Genomic DNA, 14014 nt, shown 5'->3' with positions numbered 1-14014 from the left:
GGCTGAAGGAGAACCCAGGTATGTATCTCGGGACAATGTAGGATTATTTGTTTGTGGCAGTAGTTAGATTTTAGCAAAATGTGAATGCCATCTCCTTGCAAGAAATATTATCAAGCAACAAAGATGCTGAGTGATGTTCTTTGCTAATGCATAGGGTCTGCTTTGGGCTTTCTGAGTCTATTGTTTGAAGTAGAGACATCAAATTTGTTGGGAAATTTTGGTCCACAAGGATACAAGGCTCAAGAAGAGTGTTTCCTATCACACACAGATAAATGACCATGCACAGGTGATAAACATGAACTCAGTGCAACTCATAAGAGGAAACAAGAATTAGCATCCTCAATCTTGGAGTGTGTCACTTCGCTAAATTTAACATTTCTATTATAAAGCAGGTCATTCTCAACAAATTAGTCACCTTTTCAAGCATATCTGGGTCATTTTCCTTCAACTCCACTTGACATAGCTTTGGAATAATAGGAAGAGAATGTAGGAGAAGATTTCTAAGGAGTTAGACATTAAAATTTGTTGAGAGGTCTAAACAAATTTAACTCCAAGTAAACTACCAACTGTAAAAAACTCAAAATATGTACTACCAAAGAAATGATCAACATACTACTTCTTTTGATATGACAAAATTTCAATAATGTGAGGCTAAATTAGTCCCTATCAGACTGATTGAAGTTATAATGAAAGTTCTTTTGGTTCAGTTCTATGTATTTTTTGTAGAGAAGCTTTCCTATTTTAATTCTTTTGTCAAATTTGATTTTGATTGAATTTTTTTTAATTTTATATATAGTATTCGCTAGCAAAGTATGTCTTTATGCTTCTCTAAACATTTGGCTTAAATTATTCACTAATATTGTATGATTTATTAATGTTGTGAAATATTTTATATGTTAGTGCCTTTTTAAGGTTATTATATCTACTTCAATCTCAAGCTACCATGAAGATGTCGGTAAATTGTTTCAGTTGTTACTACTTGGCAGTAATAGGTAACAAATGCTGAATTATGTTGTAGGCTATGACATATTCCTCTATAGAAGAAATAAAAATTTGGCATATTTATTTGTCATTAATGTATAGTGGGAGTTGTTATGTTGAAGTATCATGCATATTACTTTCTGCTGCTTACTACGAGAGTTATTTGTTCTTTATTAAATATGTCAATTTTTGAGGATAAGACCTAAAAATTGTAGATGGATTTCTATATTGATCGGATGGTATGAATTGCAAATAACTACAAGAAAAGGGGGTACAATTAGCACACAAGCACCTTTAGTCATCTAGTAGTAGGAGGAAAGGATGTATAATCCATTACATTTACAATTTCACCCTCTTTCTTGGGTCATATATTATATTCATGGGTCAATGGGTTTGACTCAAAAAATGTATAGTTGAATCATGATAGCAATATCACAATTTGACTTGCTGTGGAAAATATCTTAGGCTTATCTGTTGATGAGCTCAAGGGGCTTTCTAATGAATGGTTCATAAGGAAAAACACTTTTTGTAGGTTTTGCAAATGGGATTCCAAGTAGAGTGGTTTAAACCATGGAGGAAACTCCACAGTTAAGCCTTCTTGAGCTGGAGTAGTACTAGAATGGTTGAGCCTTTGACCAAGTTGTGGTGCTTCATCTTTGTGAGAACTCCCTCGATGTAATTCCTTCAAACAAAGAGTAGCACAAGAAATTTATTAAGTTTTCCATAATCTTTACAATATTTATTAATTATTGTGCATTATAGTCTTTCACAATTATTATCTCGAATGTGGATGATCTAATGAGGGTATTGAAACCTGTGGATGAGAAATGACTAAGTGCTTCATGGGAGCACACATAGGGAGACTACAACTTGAGTATTTTCCATTGTTTAAGCATTCATGTTGTTGATTAGCTATGCTATGGAATGATGGGGAAATAAATTCAAACTGGTTTCCTAACGAGGTTGAGTGATTTATTGAAGTTGCTTTGACATTGATGTTCTGCAGAATAGTGCCAAGTCACTTGGATGTTTGAATTGATCTCTCTGTTGAAGCATAATTTCTTAAGGACTTGTTTTTGAAGGGTGTAGATGACTCATACTTTTTAGTTCATTATGATGTATATCAATGGAGGAAGTGCTAAGTTTTTGTCAACTCTTTTCAAATGTTTTAGCTTTTCTCCCTAACTGTGGCATGAAGTTAGAAAAGAATGTCTACCTATAAGAAGAGGTGAAAATTTTGAAAAGAGAATAAGAAATTCAGTCAATAAGATTGTGTGAAATTTTGGAACAAAGAAATAAGGAAAGTGACAACTTGGAGGCAAGGAATAATGAAACTCAAAATCAATCCCTTCAGCAATATAGTCTTATCAATCAACTCTCCAATGCAAATGAGGAAATCATGAGTCTGAGATCTAAAAATGAAAGGTTAAGGAATGATTTAAGAACTAAAAGACAAATTAATGAAAGATTGAAATTTGATCTAAATTATGAGAAGCAACTCAATGAAAGAATAATGAAATCCCAAGTAGACATGGATCAATTAAATCAACAAAATGAGCAAAATCTCTATAGGAAAAAGGGTAAAGAAGGACTTGGATACAAAAATGAAGGTGAATCATCCAAACAAGGTACTTAAAGGAATCAAATACCTACTTGCAATCACTGTGGTAAGATAGGTTATACATCAAACAAATGTTGGAGTAATGGAAAAGCAAAAATCAATGGAAAATTCTATAATTGCAGTCAGCATGGTCATAAAGCTAATGAATGCAAGGAGAAACCAAAGTTTGAAGGAAAATGTCACAAATGCAAGAATCAAGGTCACAAGGCATCTGGATTTAGATCTAAACCATTCAATCTAGTTGAACAATTTGTAAAGGCAATATTTGGTTGGGACTACAATACTTGGTGTAGATGTCATTACTATGGACACTATGGACACATTGGCATAAACTGTGCAAGGCATTACTTGAGAAGAAAGGATACTACAATGAGATGTTACACATGCACTAAACTTGGCCATATAGCTAAGAATTGCATGAATATAGGTAGAGTTGAAGATGAAAATAAAGCTACAGCTAATAACATCAAGAAGTAGATGAGATAACAATGGATTCCCAAATCTAATGAGCAAGCCAGTTCAAGTAATGATGGCCATGTCACTCAAGAAGTGGGTGACTCCACCATTTCCAATTAAGTTCTTAAGGAAGAACTGGAACTACATTCTTATGGTCACATCTTAAATAATTGCAATGGAAGGAAGTAAAAGATCCAAATCAATATTTTAGATACAGAGGAATCATAAAAGGTCAGAATCAGTAATCACTGAGCAAGGTCAGGAGTAACATAGTTTTGTTTGGTCACCAAGTTACAAGGTTCTATCGAGAAATCTGCATAGATAGTGGATGACAGCTTGTCAAGCATTATGTCATTATGGCTCTCATCATACCAAGCATTAATGGAAAATTTTCATCAAAAAGGAAAAATTTTGACTTCATTTTCACTATGAATTCAGTATATCTAGAGCAGAGAAATTTACAAAGCATCCAAGTGATCATGAGTAGAGTTTACAGAGAAGTTTTTGAGGAATTTTTTTAGTCTATTGAGCAATCATGGCATCCATCAGTGGTAGTATCAAGGAAAATATAGGATCAGAGATTTTAGTATGAGGTGTTGAATGGAAAGCTCTAAACTTCAAACTAGTGCCAGCAATTACAAAATCACTCGATCCCAATGGAGCTCATATGCAAATGCCATAAAAGGTACTCCTTATAAATGATATTTTTACTCATTTCAAATGTGTTGTGCAAGAAATTAGAACCCTAGAAATGGATAGTTCCCTAGGGGAACTACGTGCGGATGGAACCCTTAAGCTCAAGCATAAACATCTAGAGGAGAAAGGCTTGACCCACATTCCGCACCTGCCAAGAAACCTCCAAATCAAATGGATTAGGTATATTTTGAGCCAAGTGAATAATGGTCATTTGTGGTTAGAGTAGCCAATCTTGATAATGAAGAAGATGATTCATAGAATCACGGGTCTCCCTATGGTTAACAAGGTTAAGGTTACCAAAACCCTAGGTTAGGATAAGCTACAAAAGAAAACCCTAGCTGAATGGGATAGTAGAGGACTAAAAATCAGCAATGTATTTGATGTGGAACTTAGGTTTGATATTCACATTATTATGCATAAGATATACAACTCTATTTGATTGAATAGTGTGTTTTGTAAGGCTATTGACTTAGCTTATAAAGTTATAAAGAAGAATTTGGAATATGATTTAGCAAACTTAATGTTGAAATAGTTGAACAAGAACATGGAAAGTATAAGAACATCAAGGAATAACCCATGTAAATTTGGTTCTTTGTTAACTTTTTTGTTCTTTTATGTTCAAAATTTTTTCTCCTCCAAAGGAATAGTGGTATGGAGAAAGGATACTCTAGTTTTGTACCAAATTAATGAGTTTATTATAGAAATGGGTGAGAATTTTGATAGTATAATGGAAAACTATTTTGAAGCCTTTAAGGAGAAGATGAATAATAGGTTCTAAATTCCACCAAAATTAGTTGAAAACTACAAGGATGATGTTTTTTTCATGGTTGAGTATGACAGAGTATACATTTAGGTAGTAAGGCCTAGGATAGTATGGGTGAAACCTCTTCCCTATGAGGTTAATATTGATGAAACAAAGGAGATAATTGAAGCCCTAGTGAATGAGCCTATAAATCCAAAGGTACCTATCTTTGGAACTTACGATGAAGCAAAGGCCAAAATAGAGCTTGAGATCAAGCTCCCACATACGATAAATAAAGGAAAGAGGAGGATATCTAAACTGAAAACTACAAGTGCCCCTCTCAGTCTTACCAAGGGAAAAGGAGAAGATGAAGAAGAATTTGAGGATTAAGAACAGGAATCAAAAAAGGAGGAAGAGCCTATAAGAAAGAAAGGCAAGGTGATTATCACCAAGCCACCCAAGGCCTCCACAATTGTATTTACAAGAAGATCCAAGAAGAAAGGAGATAGTAAGATTGTGTTTAGTAAGCTCCCACTCACCCTCCAAGAAATATTGAAGTAAGTAGAAGAAGGTGCAGGTATTAAAAATTTCAAAGCTTTAAAATATGAAACCAGAACTGATGCAGAGAAGATGCAGAATGAGGAGCTAGTACTAACAAAGATGGGAAAATGGAAATATTCCCTAGATCAAATTACTCCTCAAATCTCCAATGAGTTATTAGCAAGGTTGAAACCTAGATGGAAATCAGCTATATAGATAGCCAAGGATATATATGAGCAATTTTTGAGATAGTTGCTACCGAATCTTACCAATGTTGAGGTTAAGGAAGCAATGAAGAAAAATGAAGATACGATGATTATTAGATTTCATACTTGTTTAATTTTGGTGAAAGATATTGAGCATGTAGTTAAGGATACTACATCCATGTGGAATTTTTTTTATCATATGCACAAGACAAGTGAGGATCCAGTGGAAATAAATGATGATGATAGTGACAAGGATGAAGATAATGAAGAAGATAATACACCTTGTGTCACTATTGATGCTAAGGATTATTAGGCGTTGATGAAGGATGGTGAAGAAGAGAAAGAGGAAGATAGGGAAGAAGAAGAAGAAGAGAGTGATCTAGTTAGGATAGCTACAGAAGTTATAGCCTCCCTTCCTCGCTCTCCACCAAAAACTACTACATCATCTGGCATGGAGATAGCTTTAGCATGTGTGATTACAACCACAACAGATACATCATCTGCTCAATCACTATTTGCTCCCTCTTAGCTCCAAGTATCACTAATGGAAGTGTCTACCACTTCATCCACTAAGTTATAGCCCTCCTCTTCTTTAGCTCCTGAGTTAGAGACATCAGCATTAAGTACAACATCTAGTTCTACAATTTTGTCTACTTCAATTTTGTATGCTCTTGTAAGTACTTCATTTGTAAATACTTCTATCAGTGTTCCATTTATAATTAATTCAATTTTGGGTAGCACATCAATTTTGGATTCTCTTAGTACTCTAGTCAGCATTCCTTTAGTAGGCCCTATACAAGTTTTCATAGCAAGCCCTCCTGTTTCTACCATTTTTCTATCTCAAAGTCCAAAGCAGTAATGTCAAAAGTTGAACCAAGGACACCCCTTAAACTTCTGATTACTAGAAAAGAAATTGATGAAGATATAGACTTGGACAAAGAGATTGAGATTCCTAAGTTGGATTTTGAAAATGCCACTATGGAACAAATGAAATTGGTCGGCCAACTTCTTGAATAGAAGGCTAGACAAAAGCAGTTAAGAGAAGAAATGGACATAGAATTTCAAATCGTAGAGAGTAAAAAGAATATCTTGATAGAGGCCATAGGAGTAGATGTTGATTCATCTCAACACATTTTTTTATAGTTAGAGGAAATAGTAAATAAATTCAATGAGGACTCTACTAGTCAAGAAAAGTTGATAGAAAAAGTAGAGAAAAAGTTTGACAATAAAGTGCTTGAGCATATTGCTCAGCACATTGCTATTCATTAGGTAGAGCTTTCTTCAATTTTGTCTAATCTTGAAAATTCTTTTACAAATGTAATATATCTTTTTGCCAAGCTATGTGATGTTACCAAGTACACAAGGAAATAAAGGAAAAATTGAATAAAATTGATGAGGATCTAAAGGCCAGTGCTCAAAAGTTGTAGCTTGACCCTAGCTCAAGCTCAACACATCACATGAAGGTTAGATTCCTATTAAACATGCAGGTTGAACTATCAAGAGAGGAAGCAAGGATCTAGTCTACATTAATAGACATCAAAAACATGATCCTTCCAATCATGGACACAACGTAGAAGCACATTGCTTATTCAAAAAAATTGATCCATGATAACAATTTTTCAATTACAGATCATATGATTGAACTCTTAGTAGAAGTTCAACTTGCACTTTTTACCTGCAAAATTTGGCAAGAAAACTGGGATAAGACATTAACTCTTATTCTCAAGGTACATTCTGAGTTTCTCTCACATTTTAGTGTCTCTATATAAGTATGTTGTGTATAAATGTTTGGCATTATTGTCAAAAAGGGGGAGAGACATATGTACAGAATAAAAGGGAGAGAGACTTGTGCATAATAATAAAGAAGGAGAAATTAAGAAGAAGAAATAATTGTATATACACTCAATATGATATTATGATATGTACATTATATGGAGGAGATATGACAAATGCATTACAAAGACAAATTTTGAAAAATAAAAAATTTCAGCATGTCATTGTACATAAATTCTGGCTGATAAGTGTTTTTGTCAATAATGGAAAAGGGGGAGATTGTTGGCATTAAGTTATGTTTGTCATTAGTGAAAACACTTATTCATTATTCTATATGGTTACCAAGTTCATCATTCAATCTCCAGTTTTTTTCAAGCAATTCAGTGGTTACCAGGTTTCATACTTCACATTGAGCATTCTAGAGGTTACCAAGTGAAAATAGGTAGTGTGAAGTCCAATAGTTATCATTGAGTAGTTCAATTGTTATCGATATTTGTAGTATCTACTAAGTCATCAGTTCCTATGATGTGAAACCAGTGTTAACCAAGTAATGGATGAGTAGTGTTTACCAAATGCAATCATAGTAAATGTGGTATTTAGTTTCAACTGGGTTACACTATATCTATCGAGTCTCTAATGTTCACCAAGTTTAAAGCTACATTGAGTGATTAGTATGGACCGAGCCTCTACTTCTACCGAATGTGTGACTATCTCAAGTAGTGTAGTGGATGTTGAGTATTAGAAGGTCACCTAGTTAGCTTTCAGAACCCAAGTTTCTACATTTGGGCTAACTAAGTAATATTGGTGTTATCTTGTGTTTTGGCCAACCTTGTAATTATGAGAATTGGGATGGTATATATGTAATGTATTGTATTATTCCCAAGTATGATGAAAATTAATGTTTTGAGAAGAGTGAAAGTGAATGTGATGATCAACATGCAAATGTGAATCAATATCAGAGCAAAGTATTTAGCAAGGTCAAATAAGGAACAGTCAAGTTACATCTATCACAAAGAGGTGATCAACATTTCAAGGATCTAATCAGCAATCTAGTTATAAGTTAGATCTATTGTTTCATCCTAATAGGTAGATTCTTTTCTTTAAATCTCTTAACAGAGTCCATACTTCATTGTATGTTTGTAAAACCACCAACAAGGTGGACCTAGCAGTCCTAGTTGGCCCTAACAGGGTAGATCATCAGAAGTGATCATTGTAAGTCTTAACAAGCCAACTTTATACTACAATATTGAAGTTTTGTTTGTATCATCCCGACCCCAGTTTTACTTTCTATTTGGAAGCTTTATGGGTCACCAAATATTGTGTTCATGTACCATGAATGCTTATCTTTTAGTTTCTCATGTATGTAGTAGATTAGATCAATTAATGGTGAATGGATTATGTTGATTAAGTGATGAATTTGATAAAAAATTTGAGGTTACTAATTCACCCCTCCCCTCTTAGTAACCTATCTAGTCTTGATTATTTCCAAAAATTAAGCCATGGTTGAATGACCTAGAGAAAAAAGTGGGCAAGTCTTTGTTGGATTTGTCACATAGGTAAAAAAGCTAAATGAAAATTATTTCAAATTGAAGGAAAATAATAGCAATGTTAATGTACTTTATTTAACAATGGTTTAATCTTTTATGTACTCATGAATTTTAGTAAATGATTTTTGGAAATGATTGAAATGATCATAAGATAAGTTGTTGGAATAATATATGGAACTGGTAAAGAATGTCCTCAATCATTGTTTTTTCATTGATGTCAAACTTGCTACTTGCAGGAATGACAATTGCTTTAGTGATCCAAATACTATCAATTAGTTGATTGTCAAGGTGGAGGCAATCAATAAGATGTAACTAGAACACCTAGAGAAAGGTTGAAGTTATGATGTTGTAATGAAGTACAAGGATCAGCTAAGCCATTGATGAAAAAGTGTATTTGATGACATACTATAAGATACAAAGAATGGGCACATTGAAACATATCAAAGATTTAAGGTTTTAGCTAAGTCTTTTGTAAAGCTCAAACTAAGTTCATTAGAGAGAAGAAGCTGAGCAAGCTAGTAAGAGCCGGGTAAATTCCTAGTTAATGTTGAGTAAACTTCAAATGCCAAGTAAACTTCAGATGCCGAGCAAGTTAAGATGCCGAGTGATACAGAGTTTATCAAGTGTCGAGCAGAATCAAGTGCCGAGCAGAACCAAGTGTCGAGCAAAACCAAGTGCCGAGAAGGTATAGGTGCTGAGCACTAGTAACTCAATAATGTCGAGTTGCTACATTATTTTGAAAATCAAAGATTCGTCAGATCTAAGCCGACAAGGTTGTTATCTAGAAATTTGTGAATTAAAAGGAAGATAAGAATGATGAGCTGGTGGCACAAAACACCATGTAGAACATTTTTAAGATACAACCGGCAAAGTTCTTAGAAGAAAACAAGATATGGGGTAGATACGTTGTATCCTACCTAATCCATTTTGAAACCTTAAAATTAGAGAGGGAGAATTGAGCGGCAAAGGTAAATCAGACTCCTATTTAAGAAGACATAAGTTAATGAAAGAGAGAGAGATAGAGAGAGGTGGTAAAGCATAAAAGCAGGAAGTGTTGTAGAATGTGCTAAGGAGAAGAAAGCACAGGAACTCTGTTTGAAAAAACAACCACAAGGATGATTGCATTGGTAGAATGAGTAAGAAGACTCAAGGAGACGAAGCTTGAGAGGGAGACAAGCAGTCAAAGCTGAAGTGATTGAAGCCAACCAAAAGGATTGAATTGAAAGTGTGATCTAAAATCTGCAAAGTATGTTGTAAGTTATATCAGATCAAAAGACCATTATCGTTACTTTCTAGCAATTGTAACAGTAAGCTTAAATCCTATGGACTTAGGTTGGGTTAATAGCCATAAGATAAATACTTTAACAGGGTGACATTCCAAGTGAATGTTCTAAAGACCTTTAACCAGGCCCATTCCTAACAGTTTGGTGAAATCCTCTAACAAGGTCACATTTAATAGTGTGTTGTAAGCCTTTAACAGAGTAGGCTTTTAACAGGGCATCACTTTAGAAGAGTGAGAATCAAGTAGCATGTTACTAGTGGTTTTTCCCAAATTGGGTTTCCACGTAAATCATTCTGTCATGTGTTGATCTTGAATGTTTTATCTTTGCATATTGATTTACTGTAACTTGCTTATATGATTGATTTAAGTTCAGATGGATGAAAAATGTATGGATTCATTAAAAGTAGTAAAAAGGTATTAATAGGGCATTTGGACCTTGAATAACTGATTCACCCCCCCTCTCAGTTATTCTAAAGAATTCTAACAATGATATGTGCTAATGAATATTAATTAATGATGTGTATTATTGATGAATAGTAATGAACTTGATTTATGTGATTTAAAAATGAAATTTCTTGGAATGGAAAAAAAAATCCAAAAACACCATGAATTATGCCCTTGTAACATAGTAAGCCTTTTTCACATTTGAGAAACACAATTTTTGGCACTAATATTTTTAGGATGACTTCCTATCAGCACTAAGTTGCAACATAGATACAACTCCTTGGTTCAATTGTATAATACATGCATTTCCATGGAATTCATATATTCATTTAGTATATTTATGTGCTAAGTATATCTGCTTGCTAAGTATACAAAAAGCAATCCAAATAATCCTTTATCAAATCTTAGATATAGCCCCACAATCTCCTTTCTATTCTACAATGACCTAAAATTGTATTCACTTACTTTCGACCATTACTCACATCACACATATTAAAACACACATTCATTCTCTCTTTCTTAGGATTTTTAGATACATCATAGGAGGAGATTCTATTAGCCTCCCCTAACCAAACAAAATCAAAATCTCCTCTCCCTCTCCAAAATGCTAATTACATATACACATACTATTCTAAGACCAAGCTATCATGTATATTTTGATTCTTTTCTTAATCATGTACACATCAGTCTAAGGGAATCCATTTTAGATTGGCCATAGGGTTAATTTGTATTCATCTTTGGTATGTGCCTTGCTATACATCCTATCATGTCTCATTTCCCAAGTTTTCTAACACCAATATGAGAAGTCAACACAACATCTCTCGATAACCAACTACATAAAAAAAATTCAAAAGGCTAAGTGCACATCTAAAAATTTGGCCATGAAAGTTGAAATAATATATTTGCTTCCTTATGTTTTTTTGAGTAGATTGAGAAGATAATTCAATAATGGAGGTTCTTAACTTTGGTTTCATCCTAGATTTAGGTTCCATCCCACTGATGAAGAGCTCATAATACATTATCTCATGAGAAATATTTTAGACAACAATTTAATGACATTATTGTATTTTGTGAGCATAAAGAAACTAGAAAGACATTGTGTACACATGAAGGTATGAAATGGATAGTTTTGGAGTACTCAATGTAGACACTCAACATTTTGTATTCAAATATCATCATTCAAGATCAAATGGGTGTGTGGGATTATGCCAATAGAGAAAAATTAAGTGTGAGATTATTGTCAAATAATTTTTATAGATAGAAATTCATTTGTAAATATGTATGCAAATTACAAAAGAATAGACAAGGCACAATATTCTTTCACAAAATACATTAAACAAGAGAATATTTCATAATAATCTAAATTATACATTAGGATGAAATTTTATAATTAGAATAGTTCATAATAATTGAACTATTGTTAGTATGATTTCCAACTACCTTTAACTATTTCAATTATGAACTAATAGTTCATAAAAAGATTACACTATAGAAACTTGATGATCTTTTGACATCTTCTATTGCACAAGTATCTTCTTCACTTTTTTGCTTCTTCTATAAATGAAAATCCTCAATTCAGATAAGATACAATTATAGAAAGGCTTCAACATAGATTACAAGTATTGCAAAATCCGTTGACCTAGGAAGTAGTATGAAATAATTAATTATAAAAAATGTGTAATGGTTTACTTTTTATACTCTTATATGTCATCAACTAAAATATGGACATGTTATTTTTACATCCTTTTGGTGTAATCATGAGTGTTGTTACCTTGATCAAGTTATTTTAGGTGGACCAAGTGATGCCCATGTTCTATCCTCACTTGTGTTTTCCACTAAATATATAAGAACCAATGTTAGATGTTAACGAGGAATTTAGAACTTTACATGGTTGGCCTTGTTAAGTAGAAAATAGTAAACTATTCTCAAAATAAAGTGAAGGTCAATACCCAATCACCTTCTCAAACTATAATTTTACCAAAAATCCTTCACATTCAAGGGCCATATCAATGGTCAAACTCCACCTTAGGATCATATCATTTGTAAGTCTTATGAAAATTTGTTATTTTTATAAAATCTACCAAGATATGGTTCTTTACTTAAGATAGTGGTGGAAATGAAATAGATGTATAAAATGAGATAATGGTTGATCTCTATGCCTATGTTTCCTATTAGTGTCTAATAACTTATTCATTTACTAGTAAAGGCCGAGCATACAAGAACACCAGTTGAGACTGAGCACATAGATAAGTCGAGCTAACACAATGGAGATTGAGAAAATTGAAAAAATAGTTTTTGCCAAGAAAACAATAAGATACATACTTATAGGTGCTGAGTGCTAGCATGAATGTTAGCAATGACTAAGCATTAGGACGTTAAGATGTCGAGCAGGCCAATTTTTTTATATGTATTTGTAATTGCACAAAAAAGAAGATAAATCATTTTAGCCAACTTCTATATGATATTTAATGTTTGTAGAGATAGTTAAGATGGAGATTACACATCATTACATAAGGTAATGATTAAGAGGAAATAAAATCAACCAATCAAAAAATCAAAAGAAATGAGAAAATAAGATGAATTATAAACCGTTTATTGAGATCTAGAATTGTCAAAGAATATCTATTTAAAGAGGGTTCTAATCCTAGGATCAAAGTAAGACATGAACGAGTGTAGATGTGTGTGTGAATGAAAGTGTGATTGCACAAGTGAAGAAGTGAGAAAGGATAGAACAAATCATGCAAGGATGAGTCTTAAAGGAGATCAAACAAGGGAAAAATAGTGAAGGACTAAACAAAGATATTAGGTCAAGGTATTGTATACAGGAGATCCAAAATCAACTTATAAAGAAAATTGAGGGTCAAGTACTGAATCAATTTTAACAAGATTGAATCAAGGAAAGTCTCTTGACCAAGTGATCCTAATAGATCTATGTAAATCTTCTAACATTATCATTACTTAATTGTAAGTGTAAAATCCTTTAATAGGGTAGGACATAATAGTATTGAAGCTTTTAACAAGGAAATCTCCTCATAGGGTATATCATATATTATGATCAAACATTGTAACCATAAAAGATTAGCTTTATTGTTTTTGATTAAGTAAAATAGGTTTTGTAGGGATCCTGAAACCCAAAATTTTTTACAACATATCAAAAATATAGATAATAAATAAAGTCCAGCACCCATGCATTTGCTTAAAAAAGCCAAAAGCTAACAATAGGCCCATGGCCAAGAGACAAAAAGCCTACAACCCTATAAGTAGATGAAAAAAAAAGAGAACACTAAAAATTAATTCTCCTTATCAAGAACCTACAAGGTCTTTGTAACTTCATTGGCAATTTTGGTTGTCTGCACCCTCCTCATCTTGGTTTTGGACATCCTTCTGATCCCTAGACTATTTTTGCTCATCCTTAGCTTGCCCAATATCCAAGCTAGCCTTCTCGATCACATCCCCACCAAATCTAGCACTCATCAGAGAATCCCTCAAACTGACAATATTTTTGTTCAAGGTATTTAAAGTGACAATCATTTGATTAGCCAAGTTCTGGTGTGTGGATTCCAACCTTTGGACTTTTTGTTCAACCTTGGTGATTCTGTCCTCCTAGTTGGCATTGTGTCCCTAAATGCTATTGTGTCATTAGCTTCCATCCTGGTCTTTCTTCTCTTATTTATGCCCCTAGTCACAGTGATTTTTTTGATTTCCTTCCTGGCTACTTTTCCCCTT

This window comes from Cupressus sempervirens, chromosome 6 (genome assembly GCF_028749045.1).
Source record: "Cupressus sempervirens isolate cs-2001-9-10 chromosome 6, ASM2874904v1, whole genome shotgun sequence".
Lineage (NCBI taxonomy): Eukaryota > Viridiplantae > Streptophyta > Pinopsida > Cupressales > Cupressaceae > Cupressus > Cupressus sempervirens.
The sequence above is the reverse complement of the archived record's forward strand: the minus strand, read 5'-3'. Positions refer to the sequence as shown.